Below are 15,384 nucleotides of genomic sequence, written 5' to 3' on the forward strand. Positions count from 1 at the left end.
GTGTTCACTTGGAAGCATAAATAAATATGTACAAACCATAACAACATATTGTTGGCTGCTGAGATCATGAAACCATACAAATTTAGACATTTAGAAGCCAAAATTTACTATTTTTTCTGTCAAATTAATAATTTCAATACATTGCAGTGCTTGATTTTTAACAAACATTTTTTCGCCACTTAATGTTCACTGTAAAAATCAGTTAATAAATATGAATATAAACAGGCTGCTTTAAATACATAAGATGGTCTGTCCAGCAGCTTGTTTGACAAAACATCAAGTACTAATGACAGTGACCCCAATCCATCCCCCATCATTCCAGGCAGATGCTGATTTTAAAAGACACTAATTTGATAGACACTAATTTTAATAGGCATTGTAGATCAACCTGATATTAACGTGAAGCCGGCTGGTGGTTTCCGGTTGGGACCCCTCTCTGATCAGGGCCCCTGGAATTCACGGATGAACAATCAGACATTAGAGCATGAAGTTTACAAAATTCCACACTTTTTGTAAATCTTTTTGTGTCAACACACTGTACTAATTATACAAAAAAATGGCATAGAATAGTGCATAAGTACGCCAATTGGGACGTCCCTTGAGTCTAAATATAGCTCACTTGTCAGATTATATTTGTAGATTTTCTGAATAAAAATGTACAGTAAGTGTTGTTTGCGTGTGCAAAATTTTTTAGCACGTAGCTATCGGGTTGCTACTATAGTTGCTATAGTGTGTTTTCAGGCATTTGCTTGCTGCCAAAAGAGACACCTAAAAGTCTATATGATATTCTGGATTAATAGGGCTCAAATCCCTCTTTTGTAAGTCTAGTATGGGATTCCCCAAGAACTACCCTTAGCATACTTTTAAAACGAGGACTTACAAGTTTATTACAGAAATAATATATTCTGATGTAATATATTGAATGTAATGGTTTCAGACATTGATTGTGTGTTAATTGCAATTAAATTTAAAATATTTCAGTTTGCATTTATATTAAATACAATTAGCTATACCTTTTTACACAATTTTACCCCCAGTAGGACTTAAGTACATCTTTATATTTCATTACATAATTACTTCTGTTGTCTGTTGTAATGACAAGCATTTATGGTAAACTATATACTTTGATGTCATTTCTAATGAAACTTCTGGCATGTATTTAAATATATTTATAAATATATTTGTGATACAATTGAAATTATAAAGTACGTTTTTTAAATAATTATTATCTTTAAAATAATATTGAATAACACACTACAGTTAAAATGATAATTAAGTACTTTGCATGTGCTAAGTTCTTTAAAGCATGCCACAAGATTTTAAAAACATAACTTAAAATGTTAGCTTGCCTCATCGGTGCAAATCTCACTAACAACATCAAAACTCCTCCAATAATAAAAGTAAGGCACATATCTGAAAAATGTCTTTTGAGCAGGTAACTGGCTTATATGCCGCTGTTCTTTTGACTTGTTTAAAACAATTGTTAGATTAGACATAACGATTTCTTATATCAGATAATAAATAAAACAATAAAAACTCTTATAACTTGGCTAGGCTATATTTAGGGAAATGGACTGGTTTAGAGACTCCCATTGTTACCAACAAAATTTTTTGTGATCCTGTCAATGCACAGCATATGCTATGCAAACTATGTTGATTCGTGCTTTATTACAGATATTGTCACTTTCCATTTTTGCTTGCAAACTCCAAGTTTCAGGTTCAATTTTTGTGGCTTCATGCTACTACCTAGTGCACTACACATAGTAGCAGCCTGCCACTCTTTCCTTTATTTAAGGATATGAACAGGCATGGATAAATGACAGAAGTATGCATAGTGTAGCATTACCATTAAGCGGCCTTTTATTTGATTAATATTATATTATATTATATGCAAGTCAATTTTTAAAACAAAATACTTTTAAGACCATTCAATACAATTAGACGCACTTCTTTTTCACAAGACCAATCACTTAAACAAGTAATATCATACCTCTCATCTCCCTAATAAGCTGCACAATTTTTCATGTTCATGCTATATATAATGCATGATAACATTTACACACCAAAGTTTCATACGGAGATCAGAATTATGCTTTGCCATGTGTTATTTCATAGACACTGTAGCTGTAATGTTGTTATCCATATCATATCACCATCAGAATACTCATTAGTTAACAACAGCATGGTAACAAGGCCTCAGACGGTGATGAATTAACGCTAATGTGGTCCACGATGCATACTGTACTGCATATATTGTGTGCACATCCTTTTGATCACCATCCACGCTGCCAGAATATATGCATATGAATATAAATGGCAGAGAACAGAGGCCGTGATCAAAGCCATGTTCTCGGTATAAACAAAAAGAGAAGGTGCTTTGTCTATACCATGCAGCACGACAAACAGTACAGGCAACAATGAATACTTCATGCATATTGATACGAGCAGAGGAGGTAAACGTTTCCTGATAAACACGCAAACATGTGTGCAGAGAGACTTTAATAAAAGGAGCTCATTAGAGCGCATAGTATGAAGATCTTTCAAAAGCTTTTTAGGAGTACATTAGATGTAACAGACATGAAAGCTTCACAAAACACTCCATTAGCCTCTCGAATATTTCATATATTTCGTCAAGCATAACATTACATTGTAAGTGGCCACCCACTTTTTTGGTGACCTTGAGTATTTTTTACGGATTTCAAAAAATTCTTCAGAAAAGTGTACTAAGCCTTGAACCAAACCAACCAGCTCTGAAATTAAAGACAACACGACCAACTTTGATTTGAAGCAAAACATTACATGAAAATCAGAACAAAGGACAAGACTGCATACTTAATTTAATTGGGGAATTAACTACTTATCTCATGAAGTATTGTGATGGACATAATCGATTAAAAAACAACAGTACAATATAAAATGAGTCATTTGTAGTCATCGAGTTAATGTTGTTGTAAGTTTACCCTTGTGAAAAAGAAGTGTGCTTAATTGTACTGAATGTGCACTTCTAGTATACTTCAAATCTTTAAAATATATTTAAAAAAAAACACTTGCAGGTAATATAATATAAATTAAATAAAAGGCCACTTAAGTGTAAGTAGAGAGTACACTTTCACGACTATGTTTCACACTTAAGTACACAAGTGCAGATTATATTAAGATTCAATTTTGTCCTACTTTATATAAAGTGTCTTTAACTACTATATACTAACATTTAAATTAATCATTTGATACATACAATTAACTTATTATGTACATCTTTTTACATTGTACATATATTTAAAAAAAATACCTGAATGTATTTACACATTTAACAGCTGTAATGAATTATTAAATTACATCTAAAACGAGTAGCGGCTCCTGATCATAAATGTAGGTAGGGCAGATTCTCGGTCTTAGCGCTAGTTTATGATAAACATTTTGTAGCTGATAACAGACATGTGTCAGTTTGACCCAAGTGTGCCATACATGTCATGAAAAGTGAAGCCTGAGTGTTTGGATCGTTCCCAGGTGGCTGGTCCCAGTATAGGTCTATAGGTCCATGTAATCGATTGAGACGTAAGACAAACTAAACAATCAAATTACACTCCAAATAAATGTTTTTCCCAAAAATGGATTCTGTCATTTTAGGTAGTTTTTATCACGCTGTCGCTGATATAAGTTCAAGTGCTCGTTTTTTAAAGGGACAATGTGTAGTTTTTTAGGTATTTTATTATCTAAAATGTCCTCAATGGTGTACAAATACCTCTGCCAATTATCTGACTTATCCTCGTAAACGAAGAATTTATTATCTTTATATACACGTGACGGGTAGGTCCACGGATGCTTCCATGTCGTTCCGCCATCTTGAAAAACTATAATAGCAGAGAGGGTCAAAAAGTACTAGGCCAACGCGTTTCCACAACGCGTTTTCGTTCAGAGCCAGCGTCACGTGACTGAAAGCAGCAGAAACGGAGGAGCAGAGCAGTGAGAGGCGCTTGTCACTGCCCCGTGTTTTTCACAGTCAGTAATTCATACTGTAACATTTGTTTGTTTGTTGTGTCAAGTTGCAGTTTGTTTGAAATAACAAACCTGTTCACCCGAAGGAAAACTCGACGAAGTGCTATTAGAAGACATCCTGTCACAGCTTTTTGGTACATAACAGCTACCGTAGATGCAACACGCATTTGAAAAAGCGAGGTGCTGGAGAGCACAATTCGTTTGAATTTAAAATACAATTTCACCGCTAGATGGGAGAAATTCCTACACAATGTCCCTTTAAAGAAGTTTGATTTTAGTTAGTTATTTGATGCTATAAAAACGGTGTTTGACGTCATGATTGACAGCTTCTCTGTGATGAGACACAGAGATGAGATGTTCTGCAGTGAACTGTACCAATTGATTATTGGTACAGGGCCTGGGCCTTGATACCGTGGCTCCACTTCACACTCACTATTGTGCAGACTCGGGTCCCGAGTTCGTTGCTGTGGAGACTCAGGTCCCAAATCAGTGCAAGATGTCACAGAGGCATATTGGGACATTGGCGATGTAGCGACAAATTGCGAGAAATTACGTTCAATTGGTTTTATTACGCACTAATGTGTTTTCATGTGCATCAAATAGTAAGCTATGTGTATTTTGAATGAATATCAATTGCATATTAGGATACTGACAGTTTGGGGAGACCCGATTTCGAGGGAGGACCCGATTTGTCTTGACAGCTGCTTCACTTTTCTACAATGGAAGAGAGTGCACGTGCGTCATCCCTCTTTTTTTTACATTTTATGGTCTGACCCACCTGCAGTTTGCCAAGAGGTAATCAGTCTTACTTTTCAGATTCAAATTATACCAATCTACATTTTTATGTACTGAAGCTATGACTAGTCTAAAAGAAAAAATGAGATGACTAACTTGTGGACGAGAAAATGCTGTATTACTGTTACTACAAATAAAGCTCTTTCTGACTATGCCATGTTAGCCACTTAACAAAATAGTGTTGCCTCTGAGGCATTCCTGTTACTCGCAGTAAATCAAGAAAACATGAGATTCAAACAATAAGACTAACCGTGTAGAGCTATATAACAATGATTCGTTTTCTGTTGATTAAGGTATCCAAACAGTTGCTCATCTGTCTAATAACACGTAATATATGAAACCATCTTCGGTGTTTACATGACTTTTTCAGAAGTAGAACCGGAAATCGAGGGGAACGCGGATTTGACGTCATTGACAGGCGACGCCATGACACGGCCCGTTACAATGGTTATAACTGCCGATTTCTCTGGATTTAAACATTGTAGGAAACATTTAGGATAATCTAAGCACACAATTGAACAAAATATATAACACTGTGCTGGTGGTTTTTGGATATTTGAATGCAAAAAACTTTAAAAAGCTTGTGCCTTTAAATCATTGTTCTACTTTTTGTGTTGTAAAGAATTACACTTATTTTGATGAGTACATGTACTTGATTGCAAGTTTAATTGTAATGTGTTATTCAATTTTACTTTTTTCAAATTTAAGTTTAAAATGTACTAGGCCTAAATGGCAACTTCATCATTACAAATGTGTAATTACAAATATATTTAAATACATAACATACAAGTTTCAATAGAAACTACATGCTTGTCAGTACATTTGGAAATACGCTTTAACCATATTTCAAAAACAATAGAGGGATTTTGAAATTACATGTACTTTATTCCTACTATAAGTGGGGTCAAAAAAGCTAATTGCATTTAATGCTAATTTAAACTATAATACATTTTCATTTAATTACAATTAACATGCAATTAAGAGTCTGAAAACATTGCATTCAGTTTGCACTTAAATATATTCCTTTAAAATATATCACTTCCATAATAAGTACTCTTTTTAAAAGTGTGCTGCTGAAGTGTAGTTCTTTTTTTACAATGGTATAGCAAAATATTCTGATATATATAAAACAATAAATTAGTGAGGGTGTAGCTAGACTGACTCAACTGTATCATTTGCTTTCACTGACGTTTTTTTAACACACATAACTTGCATAAAATGGAAGTAACGCTGACCATTCAACAAAGGCATATATCATTTCTTAAATGGTTAGATGATATTGTTACATTACATGTGCCACTAGCTTAGCATAACAACTTTCAAAAATAATGATAGTTTTCATACAGGTTTCCTAAACAACCCCTGGTCAGTCAAACAGCATTAAACTGTGTTTGTCTCTGTATATTAAGAGTCTATGGAAGACTAACAAATGACACTCTTTGCCTTTTTTTAAATGAATGGGACTTTTACTTGCGGAACCTACTATTGTGTTACATTAGTCACGCTGAATGGTTCTAAAAAAAAGAAAAGTTACAGGCGAAAAGAAGCAGAAGCAAGTGATATCATATGTAAGCAGATGCAGGTGTAAAAAAGCGCGATCATCAAAATTAAACAGCATATAAATCAAAACTACCTGATGTTACTGTATGAAATGTCGACCCAGGATGAGGTACAGGACTGTGCAACCTTAGACTCGATCCTCTCCATCTATGTTGATCATCGTTCTGAATCCGATCCGGACATAGATTTTGACAAAAAAGCGATTTTGTCAGCATTTTTCACAAAATGTTGCTTTTTTTAAGAAACTTACCCACGTTCAGGTGTTAATAAAAAATAATGCATTAAGCTAGAATAAAACGTTGTTTTTTGTTGCTGTTGTTTAAAAGCAGAGGGTCTGTTCTTTCTCTTGATACATTGCATGTTCAGATATTCATACAAAAAAATATTCTAAGGGCCATGAAAATTTTGTGTAAATGGTAAAAAAAAATACAGGCGGTGGCTGGCAACTTTTAAAAAAATGCTTGTGGGGAAAAACGTACATTTTTATTAATTAAACTAGGGCTGCACAATTAATCGAATTTGTAATCACGATTACAATTATGGATGCCACAATTATGTAATCGTTCAAAGGCACAATTACAAAAATTCCACTTACATTATTCTGTGTGCAAAGCAATGAAAGTTTTTCAGGAGTTTTCAGCTGGTTTATTTTGATATAACAATATGGCATGCAGTCCCTTCAAACAATGGCATAAAGCTGTTCAAAACATCATTCAATATAAATTGTGATAATCGTAATTAATAATCGCAATTATAATTTCAAGGCAATAATCGACAATTATAATTTTTGTCATAATCGTGCAGCCCTAAATTAAACAGCTCGAAAACATGTTATCGCTACAAAATTTGAAATGACCCATTAAACATGAAAGAATTATAGACATTTGTCCTTACATAGAATCTTTTTGGCAAAGTGTTCTATAAAATTGAGTCAGGGACCCTTGTGTTCTATATAGAACCTCACTGAACTATGCACTATGCAATGACATCATTTCTATAACTTCGGGACACACTTGTGATCTGAGATTAGTTTAGTAGTTTCTCTGATAAACACTGTCAGAAATATTACAAGCCTTTGGAGTGATCTGAGGTGAAATTAGGTAACAAAAGTGCAAGGAACCCTGAACGACGTCAAGAATTGCTCCCAGAGATCACCCCACACACACACACACACACACACATGGGCGGGTGGGCTCCTTCCTGCCTGGCCCACAGTGGGTGCACAGCAGCCGCCTGCTACCTGCCCAGAATCCTAATCAGTCCAGGGGTCTGTCTGTCCCCCCGCCTTCCCCTGTCTCACTTATTCTCTCGCTCAGACTCGCTCCACCCACTCGCTCACCCCTCCGTCTCCCGCCCTGCCTCTTTCTCTGCCTCGGACGAAAGGGGCCGATGATCCTTCAAAATTAATTAGATCCCTCCCCACCCCCTTCTTCCAGAAAAAAACTCCACCATAAGCACCCCCCAACCCCTTTACAGCCCTTGTTTTCCCTCTCCCAAAAAATCTCTAATCTTAGAAGGGAATCTTCCCAGAGATTTATTGGAACAACAACAAAAAAAAAACTGCTGAGAGACTACAGGAAGCGTTTTCTGCGTGTTCTGTCATTGTCACTCCGTGGCTCTCTGTCACTCAGTAACACATACTGTCAATACGTCCCTAGAGGTCAGTTTGTCTGGAAGACGCTCAGACGGCTGTGCCCTGCTGGCGCGACAAAGAGCACAGGGTGACTGAGACCAAAGAAAAGAATAATAACACAGATGACGGACAGGCAGAGAGAAAAAGTAAGAAAGGAGCCGAAATTCAGGTTAATCAGAGACGCTTTTTAATGAGGCGGCCATCTCATAAAGCATGCAGTGTGGTGACTGGAAATCATTTTTATCAGGGATGGGGGGAGAGGGGGAAAACAAAGAGAGAGGCAAGGCAAGAAAAAGGTGAGGGTGGGGTGTCGGGCAGAGAGAAGGAGGGAGGGGGGGGCTTTCTGGGAAAGGATGTCAAGCATCTGAATAATATAAATCTCAAATATGCAAATGCGACTTACAATGCTCGGCATTCACACATTGTCCTTTGCCTCTGAGCCTGGTCTTTAATGGCACACAGCAGAAACAATAAGAGTGAGAGGTGGTGCTGAGAATTTATTTATAACGGTACCGAACTATATTCGTACATAAAACCAACATAAATATATTAATGATGCTGAATGGTATACACTGACCTGCTTTCCTTTTCAAATACTAAGTGCTTTTTGATGTCTACTGTTTGTTTATAGGTGTTAATAGCCTGCATCACGAGTGTCAGAATACCATATTACTCACGGTGGAAGTATGTTTGAAAACCACAAAAAATAACTTAGAAGGAACGGAAGCAAGAAAGGAACGGGGCAAGATATTGAAACTGGCAGTGTCTATCTCGTCTTGATTTATGGGCAAGAAAAAAATCAGATCCAATGAATCACTGATACTCTGTGGACATACTTTTTCCTTGCTTGTAGGTTTTGGCCAAGTTCAAAATCCTAAAAATGTCCTTACTGCAAACATGCACACCGCAACCTACAACATCGATATTCCAAAAAAAAATGTTGTTTTCTCTATAAAGGAAATCTACTAAATGCAGCATTAAAACATGCTAATTATTAATACTAATAATTGCATCGGCCGATTACTGTTACAGTTCTTGACCTAGAGTCAATCCAATCGGTTTGCTTATTCTGAGTAAATACTATAAAAAAATAAGTGTTTATGCAATTTTAGCTATTAGTTCTGAATTGCTGTCATTGAATTGGACTACATACAGTGGGGTTCGGATCTCTGCGGGACCAAATTGAAAATCTTGATACAAAATCTTCGGTCAACCTAAAAAATAAACAGTAATAGGATTGTGGGGAAAAAACTAAGAAACATTATGACATTTAGGGCCAGATTTACTAACAGCTTGCTCCAGCGCAAACTCTCTTTTGGCGTTAAAAAATACTGTCAGTGTTTACTAAAGACACGCAGTGAGAAATTAGCGCTGAGAATGCGTGGACAGGGTTATTTTTGGCTGAACTTATTGCATATTCATTTATAGCTTCCTTTTCAGATGCAAAATTTACGGGAGGAGAGTTTTTAAATGAGTCACGCAACACAATTTACTAATGTCTGCGCTCGTCAATTTACTGGTATTTGTACCATTATTTACCCCAAAAAGCATGTCTTAAACCAGACGCTAATTTGCACTGCTCTTGGTGGATTGCGTTGGTCATTATAGAAATGATCCGGCTGTGTCTGCGTTCTTTAATTTGCGTCATTAGTAGATCACGTGACGGACTTTCCACTCCCATTGGCGCTTTTCCGTAGTTGCGCTCTCACACTAATTTTCCCTGTAAGTAAATCTGGCCCTAAATTATTTTACACGATTGCTTGAGTGCATGCTGTCATTAAAGCACAAGGAGGACATACCAAACACATACCAACTTCATGTTAATTTGACATTTTTTGACAATATAATTTGTAATGAAAATATTTGGAAAAAAGCAGAAGGTGCTGCCAGATATTGCAAACTCATTTGGTGTCTATATAAGGGCATTATACTGGCCATCATTCAATCTGATCTTTAATTATCAGTATTAAAAAAAACCTTATAGGTCTAACACTATTGTTTTACAGGGTTAATGCAAGCACCTGTAAGTGTAATCACATAGCAGATTTTCAACCAGCTTTCCAATTCATTCTCTATCCTTCCCTAAGCATCCATGCTGTTAATCTAGTCAACATTACACACAAATGTGCAAAAATGGGACCTTTAGGGGTACAGCAGCTTTTCACTGAGCCAGTGCACTTTAAGAGACATCTTTGTACTTCATTTTCCCCTAAAAGGAACATATTAGTAAAGTGCCTATTATAAGTGAATACACCCATGCTAAAATTTACTAAAGAGAAATAAAAAAACATCTTTTGGAAATTGATCTTAATGCCTTAATTAAAAAATGAGGGGAAATCCAACCTTTAAGGACACCAATTTTCTTTGTGAATGAATAATGTATCGTAAATAAATAAATGTTCTTCTTTAAAATACAGGGTACATAAGTCAGGACAACCCTATGTTAAATTCCCATAGAGACAGGCAGATTTTTATTTTTTCAGTCCAGTTATTTCATGGATCCAGGATACTATGCATCCTGATAAAATTCCCTTGGTCTTTGGAATTAAAAAAGCCCCACATCATCACACAAACACTTCACCATACCTAGAGATTGGCATGGGGCACTTTCCATAAGATCATGTCTCAATGCAAATCATACCAACTATTAGGCTAACTGAAATAACACCATGCCAATCTCTAGGTATGGTGAAGTGTGTGTGTGATGATGTGGGGCTTTTTTAATTCCAAAGACCAAGGGAATTTTATCAGGATGCATAGTATCCTGGATCCATGAGATAACTGGACTTTAAAAATAAAAAATCTGCCTGCCTCTATGGGAATTTAACATAGGGGTGTCCTGACTTATGTACCCTGTATTTTAAGGAAGAACATTTATTTATTTACGATACATTATTCATTCACAAAGAAAATTGGTGTCCTTAAAGGTTGGATTTCCCCTCATTTTTTTAAATTAAGGCATTAAGATCAATTTCCAAAAGAGGATTTTTTATTTCTTTTTTTAGTCAACTTTAGCATGGGTGTGTTCACTTATGCTAAGCACTGTACCTTAAAGGGATACATATTACAGGATAAGGTATTAATATGCACCTTTTAGGGGTAAATAAGGTACTGCCCCAGTGTCAAGATGTTGTAAAGGTAAAATCTTTGCCCTGTAAAACTCGATTTGCTTGCCACTTAAAAAGACAATAGTATGCTATGAAAACATCCTTGATAAAAGAATAGCCTAACTAAATGATCAATCAATCTCAGGATTTAATTACCATTGCTCCAGTTGTGTGAACCCTACAGGCAGGTTCGCATTAAAAACACCTACACAGCGCATCAGTTGTAAAAAGCGAAATGCTGTTGCCATTTGTGGAAAACAATAACTACATACATTAAGAAATATTGTTTTGTTCATGTATTATATTTGCATTTACGAAGAGGTGACATTTGCATTAAAAAAAAAGATTTATATCCCCAAAACAGCCAGAGAGAGGTCTCTACATTTTGAAATGGCTCCTCATGTTTCTTAGTAAATCTGAAATCAACACACAGACACACACACACACACACACACACACACACACATTCATCATGAGATAATAGTAACACTGGCTGCACACACACTCTGTTGAGGTCTGTCGAGGTGATGGTAAACTCTGCCTTAGGTTAGAGGAGTAAATTATGTTAGCATATAAATGCAGACCAGACTGCATGAGAATACACAAAGACAGACAGTCCTAATGAATAAAATATCACTTTTGTCTTTTCTTTCTTTCTTTCTTTTCTTTTTTGTTCATGATTTTGTGCAATACAAACATTCCTCAGCAAGCTAAAACAACGGACTGTTACCAGTCGCCGAATGAGATGACAAGATATGTGCCGTCCTCTTGGCGGCATTCATCATTTATTTATTTAGCTAGCGTTCATTTTGAGTTGAATAGGTTGCTTCACTAAATGTAGAGCAACTGCTTTTGGAACCCTTTTAACGCGCAAACAAATTGAGTACAGGATGCACTTTAATGGAGCAAAATTTTTTTTTTTTTAAACAGTCTGTGATTGTTTGAGGAGAAAGTATTTTGCTTTTACACCAAGCTGAAAGTATTTAAACAATTCAAATGCAAAACGTGACAAGCAGAATTCCTACATGATCAGACATTTAAAACAAGAATATCATTCGTTTCTAAAGCACAAAATAATGCTCTAACCAGACGTGGCGAAACAACAACAACAACCCATGTTAAACATCCTGACCTGTTCAGACTGATCCCCAGTGAGCGTGCTCGGCGACTCCTTGTGCATTTCAGATGCACAAGATCTGTTCGCTGATTTACATGAAAACCTACAAATCTTTTCTGACATACTCTTCAAACTTCCACCGCTTTGCCGTCTTCTCAGTGTCTGATTTCTCAAATGTGATTCCGGCACGTGAAAAACAAGGAAGTGAAATACAGAGTCGAATGCTCTACAATTCCTTTACAACAACACACCAGGCCTGACCTAAAACGACCTCACGCTCTTTAGGCAAAGTGCCAAGAAAGTCTTCCGGAGAGAAGCTTAAATTGTGTGTTTATGGCCTATTGCCATCTAATCGTAAAGTTACGCATGTTCCTGCTTCATCTGAAGCTCTTGATCTTGTTTTGCTGTCAAAGTCATACTCCTCTGTATTATAATATAGTTGTCATTATGCAGACTTTAGGATTTGGGCTGGGATGCTTTAGATTTTTACTCTTCTTTTGGTGAAACACAATATGGATGGTTTTTATTTTTGTCCAAAATATTGTGGTTTTAATTGGCTTACTAGGTACTACTGGTATTCAATCAAATGCCATAAATACTTATTAGCAGCATATGGATCCATATGATTACCACCATAGGGAGTCTCTGAAGGTCCAACCAGTGCAGGATTTAATACAGTTATTTTGCTTTATTTAAAAATCATTACTATATAAACACTAGAGTACACCATGAACATACAGTAGATCACATAACTTGCCCTGTTCATGTTTTCTCTATGTTTGCTGTGATTCAGTGCTTCTTTTCAAATAAGGCTCCCCCACTAAACTCTGCATATAGAGAATTACGTGTGCAAATATTATATTGAAAATTTACAAACGTGCAAGCTCATGTGTTTTGTTCCAATTTTTTTTTGGTGCGCTACATGAAATGTACAGTCTCAATTGTACTGATGTTCTGCATAATGTTCACATTTTTGGGTAAACAATATTGTACAATTGATTCATCTTGAGATTTGAATGACATGATTTAGTGAAATATGATGCATATAAGTTATAACACATCTAAGTACACTTAATATCCATTTGAATAAATATCTCAAGCATCATGCACTTGGGAAATAATAAATAAATAATTCCAAACCATTTGCCCGCTTCATTAAAGTGTAAATCCCTATGTTAATTTATATCACTCATTATGCTTTTTTCCAATTCAAAGGCAACTCTTCAGTCACTTCTATTAAATATTAAATAATAAAATTTGGTGTAAAATTGTAAAAGGGGGGGAAAAAGGAGAGAAAAAGAGCCCTGTGACAGGCATTTTTCTATGCCTATTTAACTGAACATATCACAAAGATATTTTCAAGATGGACCATTTGACTGTTCATGTGACGGCCTTTAAAATTATTCGAACCCTGGAGCAGATATTGGTACAATTACAGTCTTATCATGTTGGTACAGATGTCCAAGGCAACTGCCAACAAAAAAAAAAAAATCATATCATGAGCAAAAGGGGGATAGCCGATAGAAACAGGAAGTCATGAGAATCCTTAAAAAGATCAGAGTGGTGATACTCCCACTAGTGCTTCAGTTCACACTCGACTCCCGATCTGCAACGACAGACCCTCTCTGCATGGCATCAATGGGGAATGTGAAGGTTTAGATTAAAAATGAATGATGCCTTGTTTTTAGTTGTGTACGACTGTTGAGAATTGAATGCCTTTTGATAGTCAGAGCAAAGTCAGCAAATACACTTCAGCCTACAAAAATGGACTCTGAATTCAGCCTAGTTCACCAAAGCTGGTCTTCATTACTATGGGCTTTGGACATGTGACATTGTACACTTAAATCTGTCTTCTGGATGTTATAACAGACCTATTGTAACAACAGCAATCAACATTTTCTAATAATCAATACATGGTGATCCAAAATTAGTGAAGCTTGTTTCCGCCACAGAATAAAAAAATTAAAAAGATTATTTTTCAATTCTGACTTTTTTTTTTAGAATTGCGTGATATAGCTAAACTACAAAATAGCTACAAAATAGATAAATAGCCTAATTTATACCATTAAAGGGGTCATGATGAACTGTCTTTTCAAAATATATATAAATATATATCAGACCCCTCTTGAAGGAAATGCAGCCTTTAAAAAACAATGCCAATAACATAGTGATTTAATGGCAGTTAATGTTCTTGCGGTCACCCCTGTACCTGGCTAGAGATCACAAACCTCTAATCGTTCATGTGTGGGCACTAGATGATACCCTAAATATCAAGCCGTGCTCACAGTAGAGCCAAATGATGTCCAGCTCCACCTCTGTGGATCTAACGGGTGGAGGGATAGGGTTATGGGTGTGGTTGGACCTTCTAACTCCACCCATTATGCCCAAATTACAACTTAAGAGGGGGAGCTGGACTTTATATTCCACAAATGGCTCTGCAGTGAGCTATGAAAATAATGACAAAAAAATCAACCTGAATAATAAGCACTGAAAAATAAACAGTACAGGCCAGAGTTACTAACAGTTTGCAAAAGCGCAAACCCTCTTTTGGTGGTAAAAAATATATATAAATAAATAAAAACTGTTAGGAAAGACAAATTAGCATTGAAAGGGTGGACACAGTTATTTTTGCGGCTGACCTTAAAGTGCATTTGTTGGAGTTTCTCTTTCAGAAGCAAAATTTATGGGATGAGCAACATGATTTACTAAGGCTTGTGGTAGTCAATTAACTGGTATTTCTGTCAGGACCACTATCGTCAAATACGATTGGCAGTTGCATACAGTTAGGATTGACGGGATGGTTCTGTTCTGGGCAAGAAATCCCGGATAAGAGCAGTGAGAGCAGCAATAACCCCCCTTAGGGTAAACAGAACAAAACCAAAATGAATGTATTGCAGATATCATTAATTCAAGATTTTAAAATACAACGTAATTCGAGAATTTATTCTGATTCAAGGGGAATCAGAATGCCATACGAGAGGAGGAGCTGGGGATGGAGGAGGGTTATTACTGTAGCTCCTGAGAAACACGTAAGCTGCTGATAATACTGAAGGAGCATGTATAGTGATAGGTGTTGTATTTCTATAGGTAGACTTGGATCAGCTGAGAGTCAGCTGATGCGAGCTTGACTAACATGACCTGCCAGAACTGACACTATGCTTAATTTGCGCCATTAT

General features: G+C 36.2%; 1 protein-coding gene across 2 annotated transcripts in view; it reads right to left on the reverse strand.

Annotated features, from left to right (window-relative positions):
- The window catches only part of zbtb20 (zinc finger and BTB domain containing 20), a 53,701-nt gene that overhangs the window by 22,302 nt on the left and 16,015 nt on the right, over positions 1-15,384 (reverse strand). The window contains exon 1 of one of the 2 annotated variants that reach the window (XM_077206674.1): positions 12,224-12,471. The exons of the other annotated variant lie outside the window; for it this stretch is intronic. The gene's annotated coding sequence lies outside the window, so the exon portion shown is untranslated. Of the gene's footprint in view, positions 1-12,223; positions 12,472-15,384 lie in introns of those variants that run through there. 2 annotated transcript variants of the gene reach the window in all.

This window comes from Siphateles boraxobius, unplaced genomic scaffold (genome assembly GCF_051911475.1).
Source record: "Siphateles boraxobius isolate OS27281-9 unplaced genomic scaffold, OSU_SipBor_1 56, whole genome shotgun sequence".
NCBI classification, from domain to species: Eukaryota; Metazoa; Chordata; class Actinopteri; order Cypriniformes; family Leuciscidae; genus Siphateles; species Siphateles boraxobius.